Here is a 13295-nt window from a genome sequence, read left to right on the forward strand (position 1 = left end):
GCTACAACCCCCGGAGAAATGGGCAGGTAGCGAGGTATGGAGGGCCGTCCAGCTGGCCCTACGGTCCAGGAACCTCCCAGCTGCTCACTGGCAGCAGTACCTCCCGGATGCACTGCATTCCATCCGGTTGCTACTGTGCACTGCCACGAATAACACACCCCATGAACGTGTCTTTACCTTCCCTAGGAAGTCCACATCCGGGGTGTCGCTCCCGACTTGGCTCGCAGCTCCAGGACCGGTTGTACTACGTAGGCATGTCCGACTCCTCAAGGCGGACCCCTTAGTGGACAGGTTACGCCTGCTCCACGCCAACCCCCAGTATGCCTACGTGGAGTACCCCGACGGCCGCCAGGATATGGTCTCACTCAGGGACCTGGCTCCCTCGGATGCCACTCCCACTCCCACACACCTCCCCACCCACGCGCCACCCGTGCTCCCAGCACCAGCCCCACCAGGTCCATCCCTCCTTCCCCTGCCCACGCTAGAGGACGAAGAAGATTTTGGCACGCTCCCGGAGTCATCCAGCTGCTGGCCAGCACCAACACCGCCAGCACCGATGCCGTCAACGCCGCCACCGCCTATACAGACATCACCACCACTGTTACGTCGCTCCCAGCGAACCGTCAGACCACCGGACAGACTTAACCTCTGACGGGCACCGGGTCACAAGATGGACACATATATTTTTTTCCCTCCCCTCTGTAAATAATTCACAATTCTGTATATAGTTCCACTCTACCCCCGCCAGACTCATTTTTAACAGGGGATGAATGTGGTGATCCACTGTGTAATTGTGTGTGTGCCTATATTAGGGGATGTACAGTAGTACCTATACTACAGGTTCGCCGGTAGCCCCTGCCGGCTAGCTCCGCCCACAAGGAGCCATATAAATATGCATGAGTTCTCCTGATCAGCCATTCTACCAGCTGCATTCGGAGGATATACATCTAACCGTAATAAAGCCTTTTTTTTATACCCATTCGAGTCTTTAGTACAATTGATAGCGCATCACACCCCACATCTTGTTTTGTTTTCTGCATCACAAAGTTTAATTTATCAACACACACCTAATAATTTGCTTGGTACTTAAGGCTCAAATCCAGCTTGCCAGGACTCTACCCTGATGAGATGCTTTCCTATAACACCAATGTAGATTCAGGAAATGCACCTGGGAAAAATACTGCGCTGTATTCACCGTTCTGGAGACTAAGTGAGGAGGAGCGGTGGTATTTTTTGACAAAAATATCAGCGCCGACCTCTCACCGATCCTGTGACCAGTGAGGGGCTAGCAGCCACGCCGAGTAAAACCCCCCGCTCCCACGAGATAAACGGCCGTAGAATAGGTCCGTGGGGATGACCTGCAGCAGTCATACCGGCTGTGCGCTGACCCAATCTGCCAAATAGTGCCCACCTGGCTATCACCTGGCCATCCCCCACCAGTACCTCCAGCCCTCATGGAGCCCCCCCCCCCCCAGTTTCGGCGTCAGAAGGGATTCTCCGCCCAATCGCTGATTACAAATTCAACGTCGGAGAATGGAGAATCCCTCCCACTGTCTTCCCTTGTGGCTGGTCATCAAAGGCGTTTTTGAAAAAAATAAAAAAATTAGAGTATCCAATTCATTTTTTTCAATTAAGTTGCAATTTAGCGTGGCCAATCCACCTGCCCTGCACATCTTTTGGGTTGTGGGGGCGAAACCCACATAAACATGGGGAGAATGTGCAAACTCCACACGGACAGTGACCCAGAGCCGGGATCGAACCTGGGATCCCGGAACCGTGAGGCAACCATGCTAACCACTTGTGCCACCGTGCTGCCCTATCAAAGGCATTTATTTACTGCTAGCCAGTGTTGTACAGGGGTCTTCATGTCTATTGTGCAGAAAGTTATTCCTCTTTATTCTGTGTCAGTCTGCTCCAAGCTTAAAGGAGGTGATAGACTGCATGGATGGCTTCTGGCCGATCGTGTTCAGGGTAGCAGGTCGTGTCTGACAGATCACAAAAGTCCTGCAGAATATAACGACCATAACAACCGATTTTAACCAACTCAGCCTGACGAGAATGTGGCAGCTTCTGCTCAGGCTGCTGTTTTAGACCCTGCCACACAATTTTCTCCATCCTGAGATGTTTAAAGCTCATATCAGTCAGCAGAAAGGCATTTGGAACATGAAAACTACATGGCCTGATATTTTAGTGGGATTGTGCACAATTCTAATGGTGCAATGTTATGTCAAACTGGATTTGCACAGATTACAAATTTGAAGCTGAACATTCGAGGAGACTGAACCCCAATTAGCGGCTCATTTATCTGAAGCATTTTTTTCTTGTGTGCTGAAAGGTGAACTGTGATCCAGGCTTCTGTCAAATGGGATCTCAGTCAAACAGAAGCAGGTTTTCTGGAGTTAGCTCCTCCAATGGCTTGCGTCTGAAATAAGCATTTACACCGTTGTCACTTGATCTTCAAAAGTAGCTGCAGCAATCAGTGTTGCCATGACCTTGGGAACAAACTGCATTCAATGCTTCTTACACGAAGTAGATTAGCAAGCAGTGATTTTAGTTTCTATTCAACATAGGGTTGCCAAGCCTCTAGAATCCACAGAATTCCTACAGAGCAGAAGGAGGCCATTTGGCTCATTGAGGCTACACCAACCCTCCAAATAAGCACTCTACCTATAGTCCCCCTACCTTGCCGTTATTCACCTCCACAACCTCGTGCATTGATCATGGCTAATCCACCTAACCTGCATATCATTGGACTGTGGGAGGAAACCGGAGCATCCGGAGGAAACCCCCGCAGACACGGGGAGAACGTGCAGACTCCACACATTCCCCCAAGGCCAAAGTTAAACCCAGGTCCCTGGCACTGTGAGGCAGCAGTGCCAACCACTGTGCAACTCAATTTGCCTGGGCTCTCCAGGAATTGAAGATTGACCTCCAAGAGGCTGCACATGTCCAATTCCGGAGGAAACAATTCATTAATAATATCTTTTTTTTAAATTTTCTTTGAATATTTCTCTTACCAGATATTAAAATAGTGAAAATTGGAGGTTAGCAGTGGGGGGAGGTGGGGAGGCTGCTTGGTTGACAGTCAGGCACCGTTCAATAGGTTGATGTCTTTTTGCTTTCCAACTGCCGTAAGAAGACAGTGCATCAGAACGATGTTGTGTTGGTCAACAAAGGGCAAGGGTGGGGCAAGTCGCATGATGAAACCCCCAGGAATACATTTCAACACAACTAGAAACCTTAAATCAACAGACCGACTCTTGTCCCTGCAGGAGACCCATAGAAGAGAGGTAATGTGGGTAGGCACCAGTGAAAGATTGACAAGGATTGACAACTGGGGAACAATGACCAATTTGCACCCACTCATTTTCGAGTGACTGAGAGCAGTTGTGGGTGAAGTTCCCACCTCTTTTAAGTATTAATTTGGGTAGATGCATATAATTTCTCACTGCACTGTTGCTAAATGTCTATGCACAGCACAATACGTACCATGGACTGTTAGGTGGCACTAATTATAATACATGTATTATACTCATTTATAAACTTGTTTTATCCTTTTTTTCTTCTACTAGCACCATGGGAGGTAATGGTAGAGTGGTATGGTGGCGTTGTCACTGGGCTAGCAATCGAGAGACCCAGTAATGCTCTGGTGACCTGACTTTGAATACCACCACGATGATGGTGGAATTTGCAAATCCCAGTAGTGGGAAGGCGACAGAACTCTGCCATCACCATCTCAGGGTATGGACAGGCACAGCTGAGGTGGCAACACAGTGGTATTCAGTGGTATTCGGAAGGGAGTTGCCCTGGGAGTCCTCAACATCCACTCGGACAAAATGAGGTTTTATGGTTGTTTACACTTACTGCAACACCGCCCCCATCTCCCCCAACCCTCTACCCTCAACCTCTCGCAGTACTCCTCTGTGCTCTGTACTGCACTTAGGGGAAACACTGGATGCGACAAGGACGCAAAGTATACATTGGGTGGGGGACTTCAATTCCCATCATCAAGAGTAGCTCGATAGCACCACAACAATCCGAGCTATCTGGATCCTACAGGATATAGCTGCTCAATCGAGTCTGCAGCAGATGGTGAAGGATCCAACAAGAGGGAAAAACATACTTTACTGCACCCTCACCATTCTGACAGTATCAGTAGGAATGACCATTGCACAGTCCTTGTGGAGATAAAGTCCCGTCTTCACATTGATGGGCCAAAGGACCTTTCCTGAGATGTAGACCTCAATGACTCTATGATGTGCTAAATGGTGTAGACTTCAAGCAGATCTCGCAACTCAAGACTGGGTATCCATGAGGTGCTGTGGGCCATCAGCAGCAGCAGAATTGTACTTAACCACAGGCAGTAACCTCATGGCATGGCATATTCCCTGTGTGCCATAACCACCAACCCAAGAGATACAACCCTGTTCAATGAAGAGTGCACCAGGCATACTTAAACATCAGGTGTCAACTTGATGAAGCTACAACACAGGACTACTTGTGTGTCAAACAGCATTAACAGCAAGCAATAGACAGAACTTAGCAATACCACAACAGATTAGATCCAAGCTCTTCAGCCCTGCATGTGAATGCTGGAGGATGATTAAACAACTCACTGGAGGAGGAGGCTCCACAAATATCCCCATCATCAATGATGGAGGAGCCCAACATATCAAAGCAAAAGATAAGGATAAAGCATGCGCAATAATCTTCAGCCAGAAGTGCCGAGTGCATGATCCATCTCGACCTTCAACAGAGGACCCCGGATTTACAGATGCCAGTCTTCAGCCAATTCAATTCGCCCCACATGATGTCAAGAAATGGCTGAAGGCACTGGATACTGCAAATGCTATGGGCCCAGACAATATCCCAGCAATAGTACTGAAGACTTGTGCTCCAGAACCTGCCTCACCCATAGCCAAGCTGTTCCAGTACAGCTACAGCACTGGCATCTACCCGGCAATGTGGCAAATTGCCCGGGAATGTCCTGTACAGAAGAAACAGGATAAATCCAATCAGGCCAATTATCTCCCTATCAGTCTGTTAGTGAGAGAAACAGAGTTAACGTATGAGGTTGAGCTGCCCTTTCCTCAGAATTGAAGAAAGATAGATAGGTATATAAATGTTTTTAATCCCGTGGGGGGGAGGGGGGGGGGGGGGGGGGCAGGAAAAACAACAAAGAAAGTCATGGAGGGCAAGAGAGGATAAATAACAAGAAATTTGTGACACAATAGCAAAAGCAGCTGGTAGTGGCTATCGTAAAGAAACAAAGGGCGGGATTCTCCGGCCACGTCCGCCCAGCGATCGGAGAATCCCACCTGAGATCAATGGACTTCTCCATTGTCTGCGACTCACCCGTGGCGATCTTGTGGCGGGCGGGACAGAAGAATCCAGCCCAAAGATTGTGTCAAAATGAGGAACGAATGGCTACATCACAGCCATCTGAGGGCAACCTGAATCTTAAACCTGTGTTCCCTGGTTATCAACTGCCCTGCCATGGGAACAGTTACTCCCTGTCTCTTCCATCAAGACTCCTCAGAATTTAATGGGAACATATGAAACTGTTTGTAATGAAATTTGAGTTTAAAACAAAATATCTTTCAACGTAATATACCCTATTCTGTATTTACAGTGCATATGTCTCTCCAGTTGCTCAGGTGAATGTATTTTTTCCCATGTGTGCTACTAGTTATAGCTCAGTTAGTGATGGAAACTGCAATAGCTTCCCTAGTGTAATTGAGGATTGGGAAGATGGATAGTACAAAGCCACCAACTGATGCATTAGACACTGGGACACTTAACATCTTTTACTCTCTCAGCTGGATCTGGGGCTTGGATTTACAGTATCACAGGCACAACAGTGTGTGCAAAGTCTGTCAAAATGGGTTTTGAATAGTCTTGCACTGTGGTTTGTGGATCATTCAGGAAACCCATTTAAATGGCATCCGAAACATGTACAGGTTTTAAAAAATATATTCTTTCATGGGATGTGGGCATCACTGCTACAGTGCAGAAAGAGGCCATTTGGCCCATAGAGTCTGCACCAGCCCTCCGAAAGAGCACCCTACCTAGTGCCCCCTCATCACGGCACCCCACGTAACCTTTGGACACTGAGGGGCAATTTAGCATGGCCAATCTACCTAACCTGCATATCTTTGGACTGTGGGAGGAAACTAAAGCATCCAGAGAAAATCTACGCAGACACGGGGAGAACATGCAAACTCCACACAGACCCAAGGCCGGTAGCACAGTGGTTAGCACTGTTGCTTCATAGTGCCAGGGTCCCAGGTTCGATTCCCAGCTTGGGTCATCATCTGTGCGGAGTCTGCACATTCTACCTGTGTCTGTGTGGGTTTCCTCCGGGTGCTCCGGTTTCCTCCCACAAGTCCCAAAAGACGTGTTTGTTAGGTGAATTGTACATTCTGAATTCCCCTTCTGTGTACCCAAATAGACAAAATGTGTTGACTAGGGGTTTTCACTTCATTGCAGTGTTAATGTAAACCTACTTGTGACAATAAAGATTATTTAAAAAAATAAATTAAGAATTGATCTCTGGTGGTGTGAGTGCTAACCACTGCGCCACTTTGTTTTTGAACTAAGTGTCTTGCTAGGCCAGTTGAAATGGGAGTTAAGAGTCACCTTGCCGTCGGTCTGTAGTCGTGCGTAGGCCAATTAGGTGAGGATGGCAGATTTCAATCTCTAATGGGATACGTGAACCAGACAGGTTAAAAGAAAACTATAGTTGTTGTGGTCACCACTGCTGATGGATAGCTTTTATTTCCAGATTTATTGATTGAACTTAAGTTGTGCCAGCTTCCTTTGTGGAATTTGAACCGATGGTCCCAAAGCATCTGCCTAGGCCACTGGATTACTAGGCCAGCGAAGTTGCCAATACACCACCATTGCCCCCTTCCTGCCTACAGCGGGAAGCTTGGCGGGCAGCAATCTTAATTTGGCAGGAGGTTAAAAATCAGTTTACTGACAGAGGGATGAACTTTTGCAATTAGTTTCTCTGGATTTTAAAGGCACATTGTGTTCCCCAACAAATGATGTCAGGAAACCTTTTGGATGAATGAGCATGCTCATTAAAAGGCTGGCTCATCAGAATTAAGTTTCCCTTCCAAATTAAGCTCCCCGTCAATCAGAAATTGGAACATTCATATTTACCACTGTCTATAAGCGGTATGCGCCTGACGGGGTTGACTTCTTTCACAATGTGGCCCCCCATCATTAAGGCCACACCTCTTTCAGGCTCCCCCTTTCAGGAAACCCCGTTCACCCACCCCCACCTTTCAAAACTTCCCTTCATACCCCCTTTCAACCCGCTACCCTTAGTACCCTCCCCACTTTTCATGAGCATGGTCCCCTTCAGGTCCTAGCCGATGGCAGTGGTCCTTGGCAACAGGGAACTGCTTCATGGCACCGTGTCAGCCCCTACATGGCATGCAGGCACTGCCCCTGGCACCCAGACAGTGCCAACATGACACCCCTGCAGTGTCAGGTTGGCACTGCTCAGGTGCCAAGTGTAGTTCCAGGGCACTGCCTGCCCCATCCACGGCCACTTGGGGGCTCCAATAACCTCTGAGCACACCCCCCACCCCCCACCCCTCCCCCATCCTTCCACCATTTCCATCACATTTGGTTTCTATTTTTGGAGATCAGTACAAATTCACGTTGATGTCAAGTGCGCAGCACTGTAGCACAGTGGTTAGCACAGTTGCTTCACAACTCCAGGGTCCCAGATTCGATTCCCAGCTTGGGTCACTGTCTGTGTGGAGTCTGCACGATCTCCCCGTGTCTGTGTGGGTTTCCTCCGGGTGCTCCGGTTTCCTGCCGCAGTCCAAAGATGTGCGGGTCAGGTGGATTGGCCATGCCAAATTGCCCTTCGTGTCCAAAAAACTTAAGTGGGGGGTTACTGAGTTACAGGTGCTCTTTGTAAGGACCGGTGCAGACTCGATGGGGCAAAAAGCCTCCTTCTGCATTGTGAACTCTATGATCCTAAGCTTCGCTAGTTGGTCCGGTGAATACCGATAACCGGGAGATTGTGGCCTCGAACAGACTTTGCACATTTAAATGAGTTTATTGACTCTTTTAAATATCCTGACCTGGCTTGCTGCCAGCTTTGGCATGATCCATACCGTGTTGGGTGTAGCTGGTCAGGTGCATCATGTGTGACTCAGCCCTGTATGCGCCCGCTCGCACAGTTCCTGAACATCCTGCAATCTGCTGCTGTATGCAAGTCAGGTCTCTCCAGCAGTGATTACATGGAACCTTGAGACCCCACAAAATTTGTGTTCAATCAGTATTTGAGTGCTAAATCTCCAGGTTTCTTTCTGCCTTTGCACCTCCTAGTAAATTCAAATTCTGACAATTGATTAGAATCAAAACTATGTGCTTAATCCAGCCTTTCAAACATGTGTGTGCAATTAACACAGCCCCATTTAGCACCTACTTTAACCCTTGGACCAAAGATAAACCCCTCTATAGTTTCAAGCCCTCGAACTATCATTTGAAGACATTTGACAAATTTAAGTCTATTAGTCATGGACACGTTATCATTTTTAATGTTGCATTTATTGAAATCATGAAAATGCATTTAAAGGAACAAAATGCAGAGTTATCAGTGAGGGTAGTTTGTTTTAAAATAACTCAAACAATAGCAATAAATCACCAAAGAATGGCTGTTTCCTGATGCACCTAAAATTCTGGACTTATATTGACATCCATTTTAAATCAACATATTTAGAGGAAGTTTGTACTTAAGGAACTGAGATGCATTTTGGAGAAGGGACAGGTACACGAGCATAAAAGAAGAAAAATTTGAGCATCGCGTAATCAGGTGTATAGCGCACTAAGAACATAGAACATTCAGTGCAGAATGAGGTCATTCAGCCCATCGAGTCTGCACCAACACACTTAAGCCCTCACCTCCACCCTATCCCCGTAACCCAATAACCCCAATAACCTTTTTGGTCACTGAGGGCAATTTATCATGGCCAATCCACCTAACCTGCACGTCTTTGGACTGTGGGAAGAAACTGGAGCACCCGGAGGAAACCCACACAGACAATGTGCAGACTCCGCACACTCAGTAATCCAGCGGGGAATCAAACCTGGGACCCTGGCGTTGTGAAGCCATAGTGCTATCCGCTTGTGCTACTGTGCTTGCACTTGAGTTGCCTCAATTTTTCACACCAGCGATGCACCATCAATTGGACTGGAGTCGTACTAAAGTTCCAAACGACAGGCTTTAATACGCTAGATGTGAGCCCGGCAGTGGTCGTACAGAGAAAGGCCGACTGCAAGCCAACACGAGCTCTTATACCCCGCCTTGTAGACGGAGCTACCAACCTCTCCGCCAATCGGTGGGGAGTCACATGACCAGCCACAACCAATTGGCAGAGAGGCACATGACTTGCCAGGGCCAATGGGCAGTGAGGCTGCTGTACCAATGGCAGCCTGGTTCTCTAGTAATATGATCTCTCTAGCCATACTACCACAACCAGGTCATTCCTTTGTGCCCCAAAGTACACATGTCAATAGACACCATAGTGTTTGCATAGATGTTGAACAAAGAGGTTCAGGTTCACAGCACATGTGGATTACAAAAGAAAAGTTCAAATAGACTTTATCATTACCTGAATTGATGCCTTGACATCAGTAACTCCTTGTCATGTTAACTGCTGGTTGTTGTATGACAACTCTCACCTTGAAGGATTGACTTCATGTTGACTTCCTGACAATTTTATATTCAATATACGATGAAGATTTATTGTCTTGATAAATATCAAGGAAAAATACAGTTGGTCAGAACAAGCCTCCCAAAAATCCTTTAAAAATGTACTTCATTGAAGATTTTCCTGAACACTTAAATTGTAGTCTTACTTTTGGTGTCAAGATAGTAAACACTGGGGATTCAATCAGAGATAGATGTATTTATTTTGCCTTGTGGAAGAAATTAGATGTTCAGAGGTGTAGATACAGCAGTGATCAATTGTAGTTTGTTGATGGATAGCTCTTATTTATTATTCTTGCTTGGACTGACTACCCTGTTTGGTCTTTAAAGTTGGGATGTTAGTGAGCAAAGAATGCACATTCATTTTTGTCCAAAAACACATATTGGCCTTCATTTAAACTGGAGGGAATATGGAAAAACTATGGGGCAATTTTCTGGTGAAGTTCTCTCCACGACTGTCATTTGTCTGGTATTCCAGGAAACAGCGGATGGATCTTTGTGGAAAATTATTCACTATGGATCCAGTGAGCATTCAATACATGATTCTTACCCAAGCCAGCAACTTCAAACAGAGCGTTAATGTCTAATTTAACCTATAAACTGTGCTCTATTTGAAGTGTTTAAACTGTTTAAAGGAGCTGACAGTAGATAAAGAGAAAGAGACATAACTTTAAAACTAGTGCCAGGCAGATCATTGGAGCTTTCAGAGCACATTTGCTTACACAAAAGATGTGATGGAAATCTAGATCTCTCTTCACAAGGTGAATTGATATCTGAAAAACAAGATGGATGTTATTTGTTAGGCTAGGGCATTAAAGTGAGGCAAGGAATTAAGGTTCATATAAATACTTATCAAATCGATTGGCTAAATGGACTTAAGGAACTGAATAGCCTACTTATGGTCTTATTTTCCTATTATGATCGTATCTTTAAAAAGAAGCATGACCTTGTAAGCATTCCCAGTATGTGAATGCTTGCGTGAAGGCAGGGTTGTTTCAGAAATTGTGGACAGATTTAGTTACTTTAAGTATAAAACAATTGCAATTCAAGGTTTAAAAGAAAATTACACATACGTCCCTAAAAAAGAGAGCATAACTTAAATGTTTCACTGTCTTCTCAGGAAAGGTTTGCAGCTCCAACAACAATCAAGAAGCTCAACACCATCTAGGACAAAACAGACACTTGATTGGTACCCCTTCCACAAGTATTTAATCTCTCCACCTCTGATGAACAGTGGAAGCCGTGTGCACCATTTACAAGAGGCACTGTAGGAACTCACCAAGGTTCCTTAGACAGCACCTTCTAAACCCACAAACACTAGCATTGAGATAGACAAAGGCAGCAGATACCTGGTAACACTACCACCTGGAGGTTCCCCTCCAAGTCACTTACCATCCTGGCTTGGAAATATATCGCTGTTCCTTCATTCTCGCGGGGTAAAAATCCTGGAATTCTGTCTTCAAGAGGACTATGGGTGAACCTACACCTCAGCCACTGTAGTGGTTCAAGAATACAACTCATCACCACCTTCTGAAGAGCCAGGAAGGATGAGCAATAGTTGCTCTTCTAGCCAGCAACACCCACATCTTGCAAATTTGTAAAAAAATAACTTCTGGAGTTCTAACTTAGCAATGAAGGGTTAATGGCACAGCAGTTGGCATGCAGTTGGAACACAGCAAAAAATGTGAGCGGCAAGTTCTGAAAATTGCCAGGAATAAGCTCGGAAAATTGTCGGGACCAAATTCCGCAATTCCTGATGTGCGTTCACTACTGCAAAGCTCCACTAGCTGTGTTTTTATTACTACGCCAGTACAACCAATATTTTCATTCAGTTGTGTGTCATATCATTCAAACGTATTACAGGTCCACTGATACACGTATAGGCTGGGAATCCAAGTAAGTGAGTGTTTTCAGGCATGACTAATAAAAATTAAATACCCACATAAAACAACTGTGGTCACTCACTGAGAAAACCATATGTGCTCTCCAGCTGTACTGGTGTTAAAACTGGCCACTTATCAGAAAGAGAACTCCAGCTCTATTACTTTAACAAGCACCGTCTGTATTTATTCGCATGATATTTAACAAGGGATGACCAGAGGATCATGAACAGAAGTTGTTTACCTCATGCTATCTATTTTGATGCCAACTATTCATTTGTCTTTTAATACCATTAGGAACCATTCATTAGCCTAACCCTCTGAACCAGTCTGGTCACTCCAACACATTTTTTTTTGCCTCACATGATGGCTATTTTTCTCTTTCCACCACTCATCCACCCTCCACACAGTACTGCCCCCACTTACCCCCAACCCTCCCCCCGCCTTCCTCCACAACTCCGTACCGCCGCAGGACGCTGCACTCTGTACTCTTCAACTGTTAGATTTGGAGCTGCTTCACTGGGCATCTGGGTATCATTGCAAGGGCACAAGCCACTGCTGAAACCTTGCCAGCACTAAGTTTATGGCAAGCTCTTTGACGTCACAGCCAAATTCAATCCCATCCTTGCTCAAAATCCTCACTCAGATATACACATCTCCAGCTGCAGACTGTTGATAGTGACCATGCAGGAGCAGTCCAGGGCCTTCCTCACCTCAGAGTGCTGAGGTAATTTAAGCATCCTGACCACTATCAATCCACATTTTAGCTCATGCTTTGCTCAGCCATGAGGACAGATATTGTGCACTGATACATTTTCCATCTTGTCCTTCCAGGGGCTGGTTTAGCACAGGGCTAAAGACCTGGCTTTGAAAGCAGGCCAAGGCAGGACAGCAGCACGGTTCAATTCCTGAACAGGCGCCGGAATGTGGCGACTAGGGGCTTTTCACAGTAACTTCACTGAAGCCTACTTGTGACAGTATGTGATTTTCATTTCATTATTTTTTCAGTGAAAGAGAGCGAGGAGAGCGGTGGGGACACAGGATAAAAGAGCGCGAGGAGAGCGGTGGGGACACAGTGAAAGAGTGCGAGGAGAGCGGCGGGGACACAGTGAGAGTGAGGAGAGCGGCTGAGACACAGTGAAAGAGCGCGAGGAGAGTGGTGGGGACACAGTGAAAGAGCGCGAGGAGAGTGGTGGGGACACAGTGAGAGTGAGGAGAGCAACGGGGACACAGTCTGCCAGAGAAGCGGCCTTCAGATTTTCGGCGGGAGCAGTGGCCAGGGGTCTGTTGGGAAGGTAAGTTTACGTCTTTAAAAACTTACCTTGCAGGAGAAGCGGCCTTCAGATATTCGGTGGGAGCATTGACCAGGGGTCTGTCGGGAAGGTAAGTTTACCTCTTTAAAAACTTTAAAAACTTACCTTGAAGAGTGACATCACAGCAAAACAGTGACCTGATTGGCTAGTAAGGAAAGTGCCCCAATCAGCAGTAGCTGGGAGAAATTCAACTATTCGTGTGTTGGTAAGTATTCTGATTGGGAAGTAAAATCTTTATTCCTTTCACTTATTCATTAATTGATATTATATTTGTAATTAGTTAAGGTAAAGTGTAAAAATGGCAGGAGATCCCAGACCTGTGTTATGCTCCTCGTGCTCAACGTGGGAGTTCAGGGACATGGCCGA

The sequence above is a fragment of the Scyliorhinus canicula genome, chromosome 6, assembly GCF_902713615.1.
Source record: "Scyliorhinus canicula chromosome 6, sScyCan1.1, whole genome shotgun sequence".
Taxonomy (NCBI): Eukaryota; Metazoa; Chordata; class Chondrichthyes; order Carcharhiniformes; family Scyliorhinidae; genus Scyliorhinus; species Scyliorhinus canicula.